The sequence below is a fragment of the Acinonyx jubatus genome, chromosome E4, assembly GCF_027475565.1.
Source record: "Acinonyx jubatus isolate Ajub_Pintada_27869175 chromosome E4, VMU_Ajub_asm_v1.0, whole genome shotgun sequence".
Taxonomy (NCBI): Eukaryota; Metazoa; Chordata; class Mammalia; order Carnivora; family Felidae; genus Acinonyx; species Acinonyx jubatus.
Genome location: NC_069395.1, coordinates 9,504,540 through 9,522,495, shown reverse-complemented (window position 1 = coordinate 9,522,495; position 17,956 = coordinate 9,504,540). Strand labels below are relative to the sequence as shown.

Sequence of the window (17,956 nt, the reverse complement as noted above, 5' to 3'; positions counted from 1 at the left end):
GGGTCCCTCCAAAGTTTAGCCATTGTTGCTAATGCCTCTGTAAGCATCGGGGGGCATATACCCCTTTGAATCTGTATTTTTGTTTCCCTTGGGTAAATACCTAGTAGTGCAGTTGTGAGATTGTGGGGTAGTCGTATTTTCTAAGTTCTTGAGGAACCTGCACACTGTTCTCCAGAGCAGCTGCACCAGTTTGCATTCCCACCAACAGCGCAAGAGGGTTCCTGTCTCCCCTCGTTCTTGGCCCCGCTTGATGTTCAAGTCGTCCGAAGTCATTCAGCAGTGCCTCGGGTATCCTCTCTGCCCGGGCCCCGCCTTGAGCCCATCACTCATGCCGCTTCCTCCTCTGCCACCCATTCTTCACCCGGGATTCCACGCGGGGTATGTTCAAATCCTTCATTACCCCAGGCTGGTTCGTTCACCCCCCAAACCCCAGTCCCGTGGGACAGTGCTACTTCCAACCTCGTTGGGTGGTTGTGACCATTGATAAGTAGCGTGCAAAGTGCGGGCAATGATGCCCACACAGAGCAAGCCCTCAATCCGCATTGGCCGTCACCATTGTCACCACCTGCTCCTATCCTCAGCTGGCGTCCATGCTTCTCCTACGTCCCCTAGGGTGACATGGCTTTGTCCCCAAATATCCCACACCATATTGAAGTGATCTGCCTCTAAGGCTGTCATTCCCTGGGGGGGGGGGGGGGGAGGGCGTGTCTTCATTCTTGGTGTCCCCTGCACTAAGGACAGTACCAGGCACATGGCAAGTGCTCGAGAAATCATGGAACCAGTTTAAAATGAGCCATAACTCTGAGGTGGCTTTCCTTTATTATTGATTCTGATTGTGGAGACATTCCCTTCAGTGGGGCTGAGATGTAGCCTTTGAAGGAAGGACAAAGCTGTGATGCTAGAAAGCTCTTACCCCATTGTCATCATCGACATAGCCTCCTCCTTTGGCCCATGGCACATACTTCCTGTGTGACTTACTTTTCAGTCCAGTGTTCCTGTTGAATAAGGTTGGTTTCAGTGGCTGGGCATCGCTGTGCCTGTCCAGGGGCTGGGCCATTTCTGGCATCGCTGAATGGGCAGATGGCTGGATGCTCCTGGCTTGGAAAAGAGAGCATTCTCTCCAAGGCTGTATGCTCAGGAACCCCAAGAAGTGGTGCATGAGGGATAGGACTTGCTGCCCCCCGGTCTTCATGTTGACATCTTTCAACCCTCATGAGTGCATGGGGTCAGAAAGTGGGTGTTGGGGACAGTAGGGCTTGGGAGGGCCAGGAGGAGCCTTGTATAACTGACCTTGGTATGAACCTTTATATGTTGAAAGAGCTACTTCTGCAAGTGGCCATTACCAGCTTCCTGTTTGGCTTTCCATCCCTGCCTCTGCCGTTGGGATTTACACGGGCTGCCAGGGGGGGGCCAAGTGCCCCATGCGGCTCAGGAACTGTGTGAACCAAGTCTTCCTGAATCCCTGCAGCACGGTTGACCATGGGGCTCCGGCCCACGGGGAAAAGCTGCTGTTCGACCCCCACCAAAGTGATGTTAACGGAGCCCCCCTGCCTCCCAGAGAGCCCCCTCCTGCAGAGTCCAGGGGCACCTGTGTATCCCTTGGACACCTGGAGGGCAGGGCCACCCCCACCGCAGGGACACGGCAACATGGGCCCCTCCGTGGAGCCCTCTCCTACTTCCTGGTCCATTTCCTAGCCGGCTGGGCACTCGGGACACTCCAACTGCACCCCATCAGGAGGCAGCATCCACCCCTCCTGGGAGCCTCAGAACAGACCATCCCTCACGCTGCTCCTCCAAAACCTTAAATTCAATCAGTCCCTCTCAGGGGGTTCCCACCGGGTTTCTTTCATCTCCTAGAGCCCTTGGCCCTCTTCCTGCCCACCCCGCCCTGCTCCTTCCTCCTCCTTCCCTCTCAGGCAATCGACATCGCCACTCCGTCTCCAACACCTTCCATCCTTCTGCCTCTTCTGCAGACCTTCACCCCTCACATGTCCCTGAAACACCACTGTGTGCCACAGTGTGGCAGGTACTCAGTCTGTCGTAGTAACCAGAGTCTGCATGTTCGAACCCACCTGAAGACACGGACGTTAAACCATAAAAACGCTCATACATGTGTAATTGCAAATGGTGATGTGTTGTATGAAATCAGAAAAAGAACAGAGTTCTGTGGCAGAAACCTAGTTTAATTCAGCGTTGGGGGAGGGAGGATGAGTGCAGATCAGGAAAGGTCCCAGAGGAGGTACTACTTGCACTTAGAGCTAAGGTTATTCAGAGTTACCCACGTAAATAATGGGGAAAAGTGCTTTCCAGGCAGCATGTGCCAAGGTCCTGGGGCAGGGAAGAGTCGGCATGTTTCAGGACTATGAGGGAAGCTGGTGGGGATGGAGCGCTGGGGGGAGAGTCCGAGACAAGATTAGGCAGGGTGAGTGGGCAAAGTGAGGGGTTTGGGATTCATTCTCCTTGTCATGGGAAGAGTTGTAAACCGGGGAAGCCCCCAAGCCAGCATCTGCCTCGTCTGCCTCTACATTTGGGTGGCTAAGTCACCAGCAGTCAGGTGAGCTGAAATGGTCACGAAGCACTTCCTGGAGGACTGCGGCGTGGAAACGGCTTGGCCAGAGCCGGATGTCACTCGATAAAGCCCGGAAATTGTAATGGGCATAAAAAACCCTAGCATTCCACACACTTGCCATGGAACCTGCACCGTGGCTCCGTAAGGGGGCATCATTTTACTGCTCAGGCCACCCAGGCCGAGGACAGCCAGGGTGTAGCTCACAAGGGCCGTGCAGCTGAGTGACGGGCCAGGATGCAGGCCTGGATCTTCTGACGTCAAGTGCAGTGCTTTTTCTGCCCTGCCAGCAGGGTCTGCAGAGGAGGCAGATTCCCTTGGCAAGAGAGTTAGGACCAAGGGGAACACGGCATGTGGATGGATGTCGGTGCTCCTTCTGGTTCACACAACTTTGATGGGCTCCCAAAGACAGGAAGAGTCCTAAAGCTCCCGATTTCAACTTCACATCTAAAGAGTGTGAGGTTCCAGAGGTTTCTGTTGTGAGTCAGCTCCCCTGCTGGCTCTCAGGCTGATGCCAGAATCTTCAGAGAGGAGATGATCCATCCAGGGGCAAAAGCCAGTCCCCCGGGTGTTTGATGGAGGTGACCAACAGCTTAAGCAGCATCAGCTCAAAGCGCCCGCAGCCTGGACCCCCCCATGGGGGAGACTCCCTTCGGTGCCACCTTCCCCAGAGCACAGGACACAACGGCCAACACGCACTCTTCATGCATCAACTTTGTTTCTAAGCACGAGCATCGAGTGTTCTGAAAAGGGAATTAGGAGAACAATGCCTTTCACAATAGCATCAAAAAGAATACGATACCAAGAAACAGGTGACCTCTGGCATCTCCAACACCCCAGAAACTTTCTCTGGCCTGAGCGCACTCCTCACCTCCCTCTTTGCATTGAAGCTATTTGTGTAGCCCTTACACCTGCCAGGAGCCAAGCCAAGGCCTTCTTCGTGTCCCCTCCCCCCATATGGCCTTGGAGGTGGAAGGACTTCAAAAAGAAGGTGTTAAAGGATTTCATCCCTGAGCAGGGAGAGCAGATCGGGAGGCACAGATCAATAGTGTAACTTTAAAAAAAATTTTTTTTCAACGTTTATTTATTTTTGGGACAGAGAGAGACAGAGCATGAACGGGGGAGGGGCAGAGAGAGAGGGAGACACAGAATCGGAAACAGGCTCCAGGCTCTGAGCCATCAGCCCAGAGCCCGACGCGGGGCTCGAACTCACGGACCGCGAGATCGTGACCTGGCTGAAGTCAGACGCTTAACCGACTGCGCCACCCAGGCGCCCCAATAATGTAACTTTTTAAAATTGAAAACACAACATGGTCACGTGGGAGGCAGGCACCCAGTTTAAGGGGAAGAGTGTGGGGTCTCTCCTGGGTCTAAATCCCATCTCAGCCACTTCCCAGCTGGGGGAATACAGACAAGTTCCTTAACTTCTCCGTCCGAGAGGCTGCCTGGGGCCGGCAGGGTTAGTTAGCAACGCCTCCTTCACAAGGAGGTTATGAAGACCGAATGAGCTGAATCACAGCACCGAGCATGGTGTCTGGAGCATGGAAGGAGCTTGAGAACTCTCCATCTCTGGAGAGCTGAGTGCTGAAATTTGGGCCACAGAGGCGACCGCTCAGATGTGAATCCTGGCTTCATGGTTGCTCAGCTGCCTGATCCCGGTGTGACTTCATCTCTCTGTCTCAGTTTCCTACTCTGCAAAGCAGGGTGGTGCCACCGGCCATCTGGTAGTGTTGTTGCAGATTAGAGGAGGGCGGGTGTGCGGAGGATGTCCCTGGTGATAGCCGAGGGGGTCAGTCCACCTGGACCAAGCGCACATGGCCCCGCGGGGGGAGCACTTAGATGTCCCTGGACGGTTTAGGACCTCTCTGTCCCTCTCGCTTGGCAATACCCGTGCGAACTCCTCTGTGCTCACAAACGTGTCCACATCCACTTCCCTGCAGACAGGCGTCCCTTCTGTGTGTGAAGCAGGGCACCTGCCTAATAAACCATTTTCCTGGCCGTGTCACCAGGACACACGCTGAGGTGTCAGCAGCCTCATGTTGCCTCCCCCCCCCGCTTAGCTGGTGCCGGTAACTCCCCACATCTGCTGCCCGGCTCAGCATGCAGTGAAATGTGGCGCGTGAAGAACACACAGCAGAAAGTTAATGAAAACAATAAACTCTGATTTTAAGAGTCTGTGCCGCTCGCCCACACCATTTCGGTCCTCAACCTCGTCCCTTCCGTGGACCTGTGTCTGCATCCCTCCTCCGTTTAGCTTCATGAGCCTAACCCTTCCACCCACCCACCCCCCTGACCCCCGCTTGGGTATTATTTGGCAGGAGCTCGGATGTCCTTGAACAAGAAGCCGATGTCTTTGGCAGCTGGGAGAAGGGGCACGGGCACGTCCCCGTTCCCCACCTTCCCGCCTGCATCCTGCCCAGTGCTGGTGAGAGGTGACCGCTCCCAGCAGCTGGACGGAGAACCAGTGCTTTGGGAGGGTGGGGGAGAGGGAATCGGGCTGGGCACTCAGCTCAGTACTGCCTGCCAACAGCTTGGATTCTGAGCCACAAGGGGGCCCAGGTGCTGGGGAGTCAGGTTCAGACCAGGTCGGCCACCTACTTGCTTTGTGAATTTGCCAAATGCTTTAACCTGAGCCTCAGTTCCCTATTTGGGGGGAAAAAAGTCAAGGGGCGTAACTCGTGCCTCCTTTGAGGTGCTGTGTCAAGTGTTTAGTAGAATGCTGGACACACAGTAAGTCCCCAGGAAATATCAGCCATTAATAGCGGTATTAATAACATCTGACTTTCCGGAGTCCCCTCTGTCTGCTGTGACTTCCACCTCATTACCACAGCTGTCTTGCTCAGTCTGGCTCCTCTGGTCTTATTCTTGATCCAATAAACAGACCTTTGACTTCACTTTCTGGTTTCCAGACTGTAGGCCCCATAAGACCACTCGGGCCAAGCAGCCTTCACCATAGACCCTGCACCGATACTCCCCCCCTCCCCCGCCCACCCCGAACCCACTCTTGAGTCTCGCTCTTGGCTTGGTGACCCGGACCAAGGTCTCTCAGACTCTTCCCTGATCTGTTGGTCTTTCTACTTAACTCCCCAGGTCTGGTCCCCCAAAGCAGCCTGAGCCCTGTGGGCCATTCTGTTCGGCTAGCTATGGCGGGGGGTGGGGGGGAGGACAGGAGTGGGAAGGGGCGATCTCTCTTCCCCAGGCTGGGATCAGTGAGGTTCAGACAGCTCTGGACTTGGTGGTGCCCCTGTATTCCTGCTCAGACGCTTGTGCCCAGAAGCCCTGCCGTGGTTCATTCATTCAGTTGATAAATATCTAGTTACTTCCTATTCGTAGTGCAGAAGATTTAGCAATCATGTCATTACTAGTATCTCCTTGACCTCGAGAAATTGTCCCCCTTGATGATTCCCAAACCAGATAGGAAAGAATCATAACCACTGTCTAGGCCAACAGATAGGAAGAGCTCTGAATTCTGGCCCCGGCCTCCATCAGCATTAGGTCCAGATGTCAGGGTGGGGTGGCAGAGAGGCTGTCTCCTCCTCGGGGCTGCCTGGGGCCCCCTGCCAGCCGTCCTCAGTGGTCATCGTCTCCATCAGATGCACGCATCATCGTTGGATCCAGCCCCCAGAAAACTGGTTGCGTCTTTACAAACAACAGCAAAGGCTGCAGATGTTCTGTGTAAAAGTCAGCGAGACCACACAGCATGTCAGGCTGTCAGTTCACCGGGACTGGCAGGGTGGGAAGACCCCAACGCGTCCTCCCCCAGGGATCCACCGGGAGACTCCAAACTAGGAATCTCACTTGAATAACACAAAAAGAAACAAGTGAGCCACACTTCCTCCCGGTCCGTGACACAACAGGAGGGACAAAAGCAAAGGGGGGGGGGGCGGGGTTGGGTGCTCACAGGGTCAGAGGCCCTTCGCTGTCGCAGCAGCCGCAGGGCTCTAGATTGTAGGAGCCCCCGGGAAGGCCTGGCTTGGGGCTGGGACCAGGCGGGGTGAAGAGGCCATGGCTCCTCGCACCCCGAATGCATAGGTTGGCAGTGTGGTAACCTGCAGATCAGAACCCCCCGTCGGGAGCTGCAGGTGGTGCGGGAGACTCAATCAGGAGGACTCAGGGACCCTAGAGAGGAGAAGTGAATGGGGACCTAAGTCCGGCTTAGATCCAGGGCAGCCATCCGAGTGCCCAGGGTCTGTGGAGCCCAAAGAAAGCCAGCTGTGTGGGGTCCCGTGTTCCGGGAGGAGCAGCTCATTTCTGGGGAGAACACCCACTGCATTTGTGTCTTCAGAAATCAGACTTCCTCCCTTTGAGGCCCCGAAAACCCCACCAGCCAGCAGAGCGAGTGCCTCCATGTGACAGCACCATCCAGGAGCTCTGCTCCACGGCCCTGGAAGAGTTCAAAGGGACCAGGTAGTGGTCTCGGGGGCGGGGGAGGGGGGGGCATGGGCTGCACACCCTAGCCATGGAAGCCAACTGAATCCTCTGAATCCCCTAGAGGCCAGACAAATGATGGACAAGAGGAGGAGGAGAGTGGATACGTGTTGTTTCCCTCTCATTTTGGGATTTCACTACTACAGATAGCTTCTTAGTTAAAATTAAAAAAGGCGTTATTGAATGGACACCCCAAAATGGTAAAAGTCGTTATCTACGATGGGGCCCCTGGGTGGCTCAGCTGGCTAGGCATCTGACTCTTGATTTCAGCTCAGGTCATGATCTCAGGGTCATGGGATTGAGCCCCATGTCACACTCTGTGCTGGGCACGGAGCCTATTTAAGATTCTCTGTCTCTGCCCCTCCGCAGCTCAGGAACACATGCACCCTCTCTCACTCTCTCTAAAAGAAGAAGGAAAGAAAAAGAGTAGTAATCAATGATCATGGGACTATGGGCATTTCCCTTTATTTTTGTTTTGCCTACGTTCTCACTTAAAAAATCATTCGTTTGTATTTGTTCTGTAATCGAAAGTGAGGAGTTACTTCACAGGGTTGCACATCGTGAATGTGAAGCACACAGCACCCCCTCCAGGCTGTGTCCTTGGAGCAGCCTCTGGGAGATGGAGGAAGGACCCTCATTTGGAGGACAGGAGGGTGTGGGGAGCCTCTGAGTGCAAGTAGGCTGTGAGCCCCTGGAGGCTGGGCATGGACCCCCACCGTGCCTAGCTCAGAGGGCACGGTGCTCCCTAGGGACACAGTCTGGCCCTGCATGCCTGGCCCACGGGTGTGAGTGAGGACATTCGGTGTTTAAGGCGGCCCTGGCCTGCACCTGTCTGTGGGGAAGGCCGCTTCGCTCCAAGAAGCCCAGAATTGGAGTCGGAAGCGAGCCATCCTCAGACGTGACCCAGAAAACTGGCCACTGACCCAAGACTTCAGGCTTGTCAAATATGAACAAGCCAGCAGAGGCCTCTGGGAACCCAGCTGGAACAGGGGGTCTGCTGGAGAAACTGACCTCCAAGTGGTGAAGGGTAGATACATAACGAGAAGGTGTCTCCAATGCTACAGAAACCCAATCAAAACAGAGCATGAATGCGGCGGCAACAGAAGCCTTTCGCTTAAACATGGAGCCTCTCCCAACACGGATGGCTCTTTAAAAACACTGGAAATGGTCTTTTCTGCTGTGGGAAAAAAATGCCTCGCTATGTGCCAAGAAAAAAGGATGTGGTCAGAAAGGAAGGGGCGGAAGAGGAGGTGGGCGGCTTCTCAGAGTCTGACATAAACAGTGCAGAATGAGGAAAGACCTAATTTTAAAACTTACTCTGTAATCATGGTGCAAACCATCTGAGAATCGGGACCCGTGCCAGGGCCGGGGCTGGGACTGGTGTCTCAACAGGCTGAGAGGCTGCCTAGAGGCAGTGGGCGTCTGGACCCACCAGGTGACGTAGGGCATTGGCTCTGAACCCCTTCCTCCCCCACCTCTCACCGCAGCTTTCTTCGCAGCCCTGAGCCCTGCCCCCACCTGCTCCTGGAAAGGGGCTTCTCTCCATCCTCTCCTCTCCCTTAACTCACTCGCCATGGGCTGTGACTTCAAGCTCCTCACGTGGAAGGGCTCCGGGGAAGCAGAGGTGCTGGGCGCTGCCTTTGCCAAGTCAGAAGTGACACTGAGCAGGAGGCTCTCCGGGATGTGGGTGCACTGCTCTTCCCAGCACTAGACGGGGAAAAGTCTGAATCCTCAGCAAACACGGCATTCTCTTTAACTTTCCACCTTCCCAAGTGGTGACGCCATAGGTTCGAGCCATGAAGGTAAAGAGAGAAGGCAGGAGCCCCTTCCCACCATCAAAGGGCAGTAAAGTTAACAGCAGCCAGTCTCCTGTAAGAACAGATTCAACCAGGTGGAGAGATCACAGACTCAGAGCAGTGCCTGTGATAAGGTCAGGGCTGAAATGCAGCCCTGGAGCTGGAGTAGGGTCTTGGAGGTCCCCAGTCCAACCCTGTGTTTGGTTGGTGAATTTCGGAGAGATCTGGGGCCCTGGGAAGGAACCTGGATGGCTAGGGAGGAGGCACCTGGGGAGAGCAGAGGGTGTCTGTTTAGCAGTTGTGTAAAAAATGTTTCACTATTGGTGACAGCAGCATCTGTCAGCTAATATCACCCATGACTATTATCATTATTTTTCAGAACGCTTGGACCACTAATTTGGTACCAGGGCGTCATTGTGAGGAAAGCATGTGATTTTGAATCAGGTCCCGGAATCGCAACTCAGTTCTGCCCATTGCTAGCTATGTGACCCCTGAGCAAGTTCCGTATTGTGTCATGGAAAGTAGAATGATACCCACTTCATGAGACTGATATAAGAAGTGGGTACAAAACTATTTCTGGGAGTACTTTGTAAATGTTAAGACTGAACAGATGTGAGTAAAAGCACACAAATCAAAAGAAAATTTTGAATTAGAGCTGTCCAGAGCTCCAAAGCCACGGGGCTCCAGAGCTCCCACCTCCACCTGTCCCCAATATTTGTGGGGTCCAAGGTAAGAGCACAAACGAAGGCCTATATACCATATTTCTAAATAGTAGTTTTAATTCTAAGTCAACTAATGGAAAGCTGAGGGTGTAAGTCAGACTGGCAGTGCTAAATCACATCGGTTCTGTCTTTTTACCTTGACAGATAATACCTTTCTAACAACCTAGAAAGCGAGGTTCAGATTTAGAATTCTCAGACTCCAAGTTCTGTGCTAGGGTATAGAGGCATAAGAAGATAAGAGCCGGCCCCTAGCTGGCCCCACTCTCCTTCCCACCCTGGCTCTGTACCATATAGAGAGATACGGACCATCATGGATATGCATGTAGACACCTAACCACCTAACACACCTGTCCAAACTCCATACATGCCCCTTACAAACAACCATGCTTTGGCTCACACAGGTGGAGTAGACTACCCTTAAAAAGACAGACCAGGAAAAAGGCCTTGCATCAACTGTGGAGGCAAGTGTGGGGCCATATGGGCTGGGAATACTGAGATCCCAGATACCCAGAGCATGGTCTAGAAGATGGGGCACCGGCTCCAGATAGACACATCCGCTTAGCCCCACAATGTGAAATGACATAGCCAGAAGATAGCAGAGTGGGTCTCTTAAAGTGGAGGGCCAGGCAGGAGCTCCGGTCGCCTGGGCTGAGGGACAGCATCATCCTGGATCTCAAAGCCTCCCTGGGAGCTTGAAACACCCTTGAAACCACCCATCAATCAGGGAACATCAGTGTCAGCAGTACCCCCCGAATACCTGCCCACTCCCTGCCCTCAAGAATGCTGCTGCTGGCTCCCGATCTCCTTGGTGACCATGGGGCTTCGGGGGGGTGGGGGGAGCAAAGAGGGGCTCCTTCGGGGAGGTTGCTCTGCTCCTCGTGGGCCCTGGGAGAACTGGCTGGGTCCGGGTAGAAACAGGACCTCAACCCAGGGGCCACTTATTTGAATGAAATGCTTCGCACGAGCTTGTTTAAAGAAGATTTGCCTTTTTCTTCTAAAACTGGGCTGCAGAAAGCATGAAGGTTGCAATAATCAATGCTTTCATTATTAGCTCCATTGGCGAGTCCATTAGCTGTGCGCTTTGGGTCAATGACTGATTGTCCAAAATGAAAACACTGTGTTTATCCCGTGAGGAGAGGGTTGTAAGAGAAGGAGGGGAATTGAGATAATAACTAATGTGGGTCTCGTGTGTTATAGTTTCCAAAGCGTCTGCTCACCTGCCATTGCTCTGTGTGATCCTTGTAACAGCTCCGAGATATAACTTGCCTGGAGTCACTTTCCTTCTCTAATTTGCCTTCCCATTTTACACATGAGGAGCCTGAGGCCGACAGGAGTGTCTTGTCTGAGGCCAGCCAGCTGTTACTTTGGCACTGACACCCAAATCAGTGCTTTCTCCACTCACCACCAAGAAGACCTCAAAGAGAAAAAAATGAGATTGGGGACTCATTGAAGGTTAAGATTAAGGAGCTTTCCCACAAGCATGGTGAAGGAGAGAAAGCAGGGTTTGGGGCCAGAAAGACCTGACTTCAAAGCCTGGCACTGCCCTCCCCAGGAGGAGGAGTTTGCACAGTTCACTCTGAGCTTCTGTTCCTTGTGTGTGACCAGGGTACAATAATCCCTGCCTCACATGCTTACTGTCAAGTGTTTGCAGCTGGAAGGGTCGACGGCTGTGAGTTTCCTTCTTTCCCAACCCTCTCTCTTCCCGGGTCTCACTTCCTTATATCTGAACTTAAATCTCACTTACTCACGCCCGATGCCTGACCACACGCCTCACATTCATTATCTCATTTAAGGCTCACACCAAGTACATCAAGGGAGTCCTATTACTATGCCTAGCTTGGAGATGGAAACTGGCATAAAGAGGGCAAGTGACTTATCTAACTGACACAGCCAGTAGGTGGTAGCACTCAGTTTACAAGCCGAGACAACCTGGCTCCAGAAATCCTGCTTTCGGTTCCTCTGCTCGGACAACTCTCCAACTTTGGTGCCCAACTTCTTGAAGGAATTACCTGAATTCTCTTTTTTTTCCCCTTGTGCTTGTTCATTCCCCCCATAACTCCTTACCGAAAGGCCTCCACCAGCATATCTTCACCGCTGTCTTGATAATAAATCTAATGGTCTTTTTCTTAACCCCACTCTCTCCAGTTCATGTGGCTTTAAACACCGGTGACTTCCTGAAATTCTCTTGACTTTGGAAGTTCATTGTCCCCTTTTGCTGGTCCTTCTGCTTCTTAGTTTCCTCTTTGTCTTCTGGCCATCTGAATGAGCCTCCTAAGGCATCTCCTTCAGCTCCAGTGATCCCAATATCACCGTCAGGTCAGCTGACCCTCTCCATGCAGACAGTTGCCAGATTTACACCTCTAGCCCTGACTTTCTCCTAAGCTCTAGACCCAACTTTGCAACCCCACAAAAGCATCGCGTCCCAATTGAAACTCAGTCTCCTCCTACCTTTCACTTCAGACTGTTTCAATACCTATCTATTCAACAAATAATTTTGAACTCCTTTTTAAAAAATTTTTTTGACGTTTATTTCTTTTTGAGAGGCAGAGTGTGAGAAGGAGAGGGGCAGAGAGAGAGTGAGACACAGAATCTGAGGCAGGCTCCAGGCTCTGAGCTGTCGCACAGAGCCCAACACGGGGCTCGAACCCACAAACTGTGAGATCGTGACCTGAGCTGAAGTTGGATGCTTAACCGACTGAGCCACCCAGGGGCCCCAATTTTTAACTCCTTCCACGTGCCAGGCATTGTTCTAGGTACTGGAGATATGGCAGTGAACACAACATAAGACATACTTTGGGCTTACATTTGGGGAGTTGGGAGACCATAAACGAAATAAGTTATATATTATATTAGACAGTGGAGAAAAATAAATCAGAGACATAGGATGAAGAACACTGGGTTGGGAAGCTGCAATTTTAAATATGGTTGACAGGAAAGGTGGCACTGAGAACACGATGCTTGAGCCAGGAATGATGGAGGCAAGGGAGCAAACCTTACAGATCCTGAAGGAAGAATGCTTCAGATAAAATGAAGAGTGCAAAGGCCATGAGATGGGAGTTTGCTTGGCATGCTCAGTGAGCAGCACAGAGGCCAGAATGGGCAAGAAGGAGAGAAAAGTTAATGATATACAAGAGGAAATGGAGACCCAGATCATGCAGGGCCACCTAGGTCCTTTTAAGAACATTGACGTTTCCTAAATAGTTTAGGAGCCGTGGAATCGTTTTGGGCAGAGGAGTGACATAATTTCACGTTTGTTTAACAAGACCACTGTGACCACCATGTTGAAAGTAGACCAGAGCAGCAGAGCAAAAGTATTAGCAAGCATACTAGTTTAGGACACTAGTGCAGCAACCCAGGAGAGCCAGCTGTAGCTTGGATCAGGGTAGTGGCGATGGAGGTGATGGATGGGCAGGAGTTGAATTCTAGACGGATATTGACGACATCAACAGGATTTGCCAATAGTAAGTGGAAGGTGAGAGAGTGGTCAAGAGTGACTCCAGGGTTGTTGGCAGGTGGGCCAGGGATTATATGGAGCCCAGGAGAGCAATCCAGGCTGGAGATAGAAATTTGGAAGTGGTCAGCATGTAGATGGTACTTACAGCCATGAGACTGGATTCACCAAGATGGAAAAGAGAGGAGGGCCAAAGACTGAGACCTGGGGCCCTCCGAAGGTAGAAGGTTGAGACATGAAGCAGAACCAGCAAAGGATGGTGAGGAAGAGCTAGCGAGACACAAGGAGAAACGAGAGTTGTGTGTGTGCTCCATGTTCTAACCACCATGTCCTGGGCAAAGACACAAAGACAAACACGACTCCATCTTCCCTGCCTAATGGAAGAGTCAGAGCTTTGCACCCTGAAATTCCACTGTGGGTGGGTCTGGAGATGGGTGTGGCATGTCAGCCACAGTGAGGCCACACCTTGTCACTTCTGAGAATGATTTTACACACACACACACACACACACACACACACACACACACCAGTCAACTGTGCTTGGCTCTTCTGAATAATTGTTTGAATGAATGTTTTACTTTATTCCCTCTTTTGTCTCTGAGAGGCAATCGGTTGCCAAGCCACAGTAGATCTACCTTTGCAGTATCTCTTTTATGTGGCCCTTCCTCTCCATTCTCAGCCACCAGCCTAGATGAAAGCTTCACTAAAGATCACCTAGAATCTTGCAAAAGCTCCAGAGCATCCTGGTTCCCTCCCTTTGGTTCTCTAATTCTTCTTCATACATCACCTTTCTTCCTGGCTCATCATCTCTCGCTGAAAAGTCCCACCACCCCTGGGATGAAGCCCAGTGCTCAAGCCCATTATTAAAGGCACTTCCTCCCAGACTGACACTGCCTTGCCCAACCAGCCTTGTCTCCACTCTTCCCAGGTGGTCCCTCTGGTTCCTGGACACTCCATGTTCATGCTTAATGCCACACATTTGTCCATGATGGAACCTCCCGCCAAGGTGTGCCCTTCTTTGTTCCTCACAGCTCAAGTTCCATTTCCTCCCCAAACCCTCCCCCTATAGCCTGCATGGATGTCCATGTTTCTGACTTCCTGTATCACTCCAAGTCTGTGTCATTAATTTTGGTATGTAGGTGTATTATGGCATGAACAGTCACTAAATACATTTGTAGTCACCAGTTCATTCATTTTGTGTGTGTCTTGTCTGCCTCCCCCTCAACGATAAACATGGTGTTAAACATGGTGCAATTGTAATTGCAATTGGTGCATTCATGTATTGGAATTGTAATTGCAAACATTCATGTATTGGAATTGTAATTGCAAACATGGTGCATTCATGTATTGGAATACATGAATGGTAGATAATAGTTTTTTTTAAGGTGAGGGAAAATATAAAGTATAAAACTGAGATAAAACACTTTGTTATATACAAGCTGTATATAAGACAAGCATGAAAATGATTTAAATAAAATATTCCTTCGACAAAAATGTATTAAGATCTACTATCTGCCAACAATGTGCTAAGTACTAATGATCCAAAAATAAGTCATAATCCCAAGCCTCAAGGAAAGCATAATCTAATGGAGAAAGCAGACACATAAACAAACAATTATAATATAACCTGGGACCTGTAAAGAGCTGGATATATCCAGGAGAGCTTGGAAGAGAAGGCTTCCTGGAGGAGGTGACGCATGTAATGATTCTCAAAAAAGAGTACTTAGGTCCAGTGAGACTTTAGCAGGGGAGAGAGAGCTTCAGGCAGTGGGCATGGCATGAGCAAAAGGAAGAGGGGAAGAACAGCATGGCATGTTAGGGTGGGAAGGCCAGACCATGGAGAGCCATATATTAAGAAACGTGAATCTTACCATGTAGATGATGCCATTGATGCCCATTCAGAGGAAACTTCGAAGGGTGTAGAAAGGACAGAATCATGTCTGCATGTGGGAACACCAATGCAGCTAAAAGATGAATTTGAAAGGGATTGGGGTTGAATGCAGAGAGGCCCAGCTGTGGCCCCTTACCAGTAGACCAGGTGGGAGATGCTAAGGGTGTGAATTAAATGACGGCAGTGAGAACTGGAGAAAAGGAGATAAATTCAAACATCACATATGGAGCAAAATTCACAGGATGCAGTGATGCGGTAGCTGAGACAGTCTAGGAAAGAGCATAGGAAGATGGCCCTTATTTCTGGCCTCGAAGACTGGTGAGTAGTAGGTCACCCGCTGCAGCAGAGATGGGAGAAGGGGCCAAGTGTATGCTAGAGATGGTGAGTTCACTTTGACCATGTAGAATTTGAAGCGCCTCAAGCATTCATTTAAAGTAGTTCTCTAAAAGGGAGAGTGACTCCACGGTACTATCACTCCTGAAATTCATCAGGGACTTCTTTGAAAACCATTATCAAACTGGTTTATCAGCTATATAAACCAACCATGCATTGTATAGGCATAACTCTTTTTGGAGGAAAAAAAAAGCCACTACCTTAGAATGTGCATTAGTACCTATTTTTCATAAAAGAAATAAAACTATGATATTTTTGGAAAAGAAAGCTACTCCCTATTCACTAGATTTAAGTCATAGTGAATTTTGGCTACTTCCAAAATCAAACCCTCCCTGGGGCTGTGGGAGAGAACATGCCTCAGATCCAAAGGATTTCCAATAGAGCAGTGGCCAAAGTCAGAGCAATGTGGATGGATGGGGTATGTAGCCTCCCAAGGTCACTGCACCCATTGGCTAAACTCAGCCATGTCCCTTTGTTTCCATGTGATGAATAAGAAGCTTGTTTCTCTATTCCACAGAATCTTCCCAGAAAAGGGTGTCTTCCTTCTCTCCCAAGACAGACACAAAAGTAGAGCCTTATGTTATCTCTGCGGAACATCTGGGACCAAACTAAGCTTTGTAAATTTCTCACTTGACTGACCTCTAGACCCTGGGCTTAAGTCTGTTCACGTAGCTCTGGGCAGGAAGATGGGGGCAAAAATAGGAACTGTGAAGACACTATAGACAAAGTACCTTAATCAACCAGCAAGATAGCCAGTCTTTAAAAGGACAGCGTTATAACAGAATCAAAAACCAAATTCCCCAGCCAGTATGCCACAGTTGGCACAGTGTCTAAGTACAGTGTTACACTGCTGAGAATACTTGTCCTCTAGTCCCACAAAAGAACCCCAAACAGGTCTCGTCACTGTAACCTAAACGGAGATCAGAGTTGAGGCAACACAGGAAGTAAATGCCTGGTGACTTAATAACTGTCTCCACACTTTGGCTGGAGGCAAGAAGCTGACTCCAGTCTGGCCATTTCATAAACCCAATAAGCAGATTGGGCTTCACCTGACCTCTGACCCATATATGAATATGTCCTGCTCAAATAACACTCCCATTTGTACAGTAAGAAATGGCCACAGCATTTTCAGTGAGCTACTCCTTGGCTCAGCTACAACCAGCATGTGCAGCAAAACGGTATCTCTCTGACTTTCTATTTGAGGTCATTTCTTCTTCTTCATTTCTGCCAATCATGATACACTGCAGTTACTCCCGGCAGCTACCAAGGGCATGCAGACAAGAGAAAGGGTTCTTGCAGCTGTGCGCTCACTTCCTCTCCAGGAAGCCACACTGGAAGTGCTGTGGAGGCCAGCCAGAGGCAGTAGTTAGTGTCTCAATGTCCCTGCGTGACAGTAAAAGATGCTGAGACATTTCAGCATCAACTTGACAGTGGAGCTGTCTCTTAAGCCATTTGTATAAAGCCCTGTAGGATCTTCTGTCACTTCATAAGAGGAAGAACTTAGCTGATGAGTGGAGCATCTCTTTTATTTCTTTAATTATTACATTCTTCTGGGGCTCCTGGGTGGCTCAGTGGTTTGAGCATCTAACTCTTGGTTTTGGCTCAGGTCATGATCCCAAGGTTGTGGGATCAAGCCCTGTGTCAGACTCCTCACTGAGCATTGAGCCTGCTTAAGATTCTGTTTCTAGGGGTGCCTGGGTGGTTGGTTGTTAAGTTGATTAAGCATCCAACTTCGGCTCAGGTCTTAATCTTGCGGTTTGTGAGTTCGAGCCCCATGTCTGGCTTTGTGCTGACAGCTCAGAGCCTGGAGTCTGCTTCAGGTTCTGTATCCCCCTCTTTCTCTGCCCCTCCCCCACTTGGATTCTGTCTCTCTCTCCCTCAAATATAAATAAACATTAAAAAATTTTTTTAAAAATTCTCTCTCCCTCTGCCTTTCACTAAAAAAAAAAAAAAAAATCTTCTCATATTACTAAGAATCATTCCTAGTCCCAGCAGTGGATATATGGAGAATGCACACTTAGGCTCTGCCGACTTAATTTCTGCTTCTGTTTGGATTCAATCCAGCTCCCGGTGGCTGCTCTGGGAGCTGCAAGCAGATGGACAGCCAGAGTCCCCTCCACTCTGACTTTCTCCAGAACCATGTAAGGGTACTTGGGGAAGTGATATGGTATAGTGGTCAAAAGCACAAAGTCTGGAGTCAAATAACTCCTAACAACACCTCTTACAATCTGTAGAACCCACATTATGGGCCTTAACATCTTTAAACCTCTATCCTCTCATGTGTAAAATGGAAATAAAAGTTCATTCATCTTGTGGGATATTTTGAGCATTAACTGAGACAACATAGTTAAAGTACTTAGCACAGTGGTTGAAATAGAGCAGCAATCAATAAGTATCAGCTGTGACAATGATGGCGGTGGTGATGATGATGATGATGAGCTGGGGGAAGAGACATGGGCTAAAGTCAGGGGTACCCAAGAGAAGTAGCAAAGTGCCCAGAATGGCAGGTTCGCTAAACTAAGCAATTAATGGGGTGCCTGGGTGGCCCAACCAGTTGAGCATCTGACTCTTGGTTTCAGCTCAGGTCATGATCTCATGACCCGTGGGTCTGGGCCCCACATTGGGCTCTGCATGGCAACGTGAAGGCTGCTTGGGATTCTCTGCCTCCCTTTCTCTCTGCGCCCCCCGTCCTTGCACTCTCTCTCCCTG

General features: G+C 50.4%; 1 protein-coding gene across 2 annotated transcripts in view; it reads left to right on the top strand.

Annotated features, from left to right (window-relative positions):
* FAM78B (family with sequence similarity 78 member B) overlaps positions 1–17,956 on the top strand; it is a 90,432-nt gene that overhangs the window by 60,385 nt on the left and 12,091 nt on the right. The window lies entirely within an intron of this gene.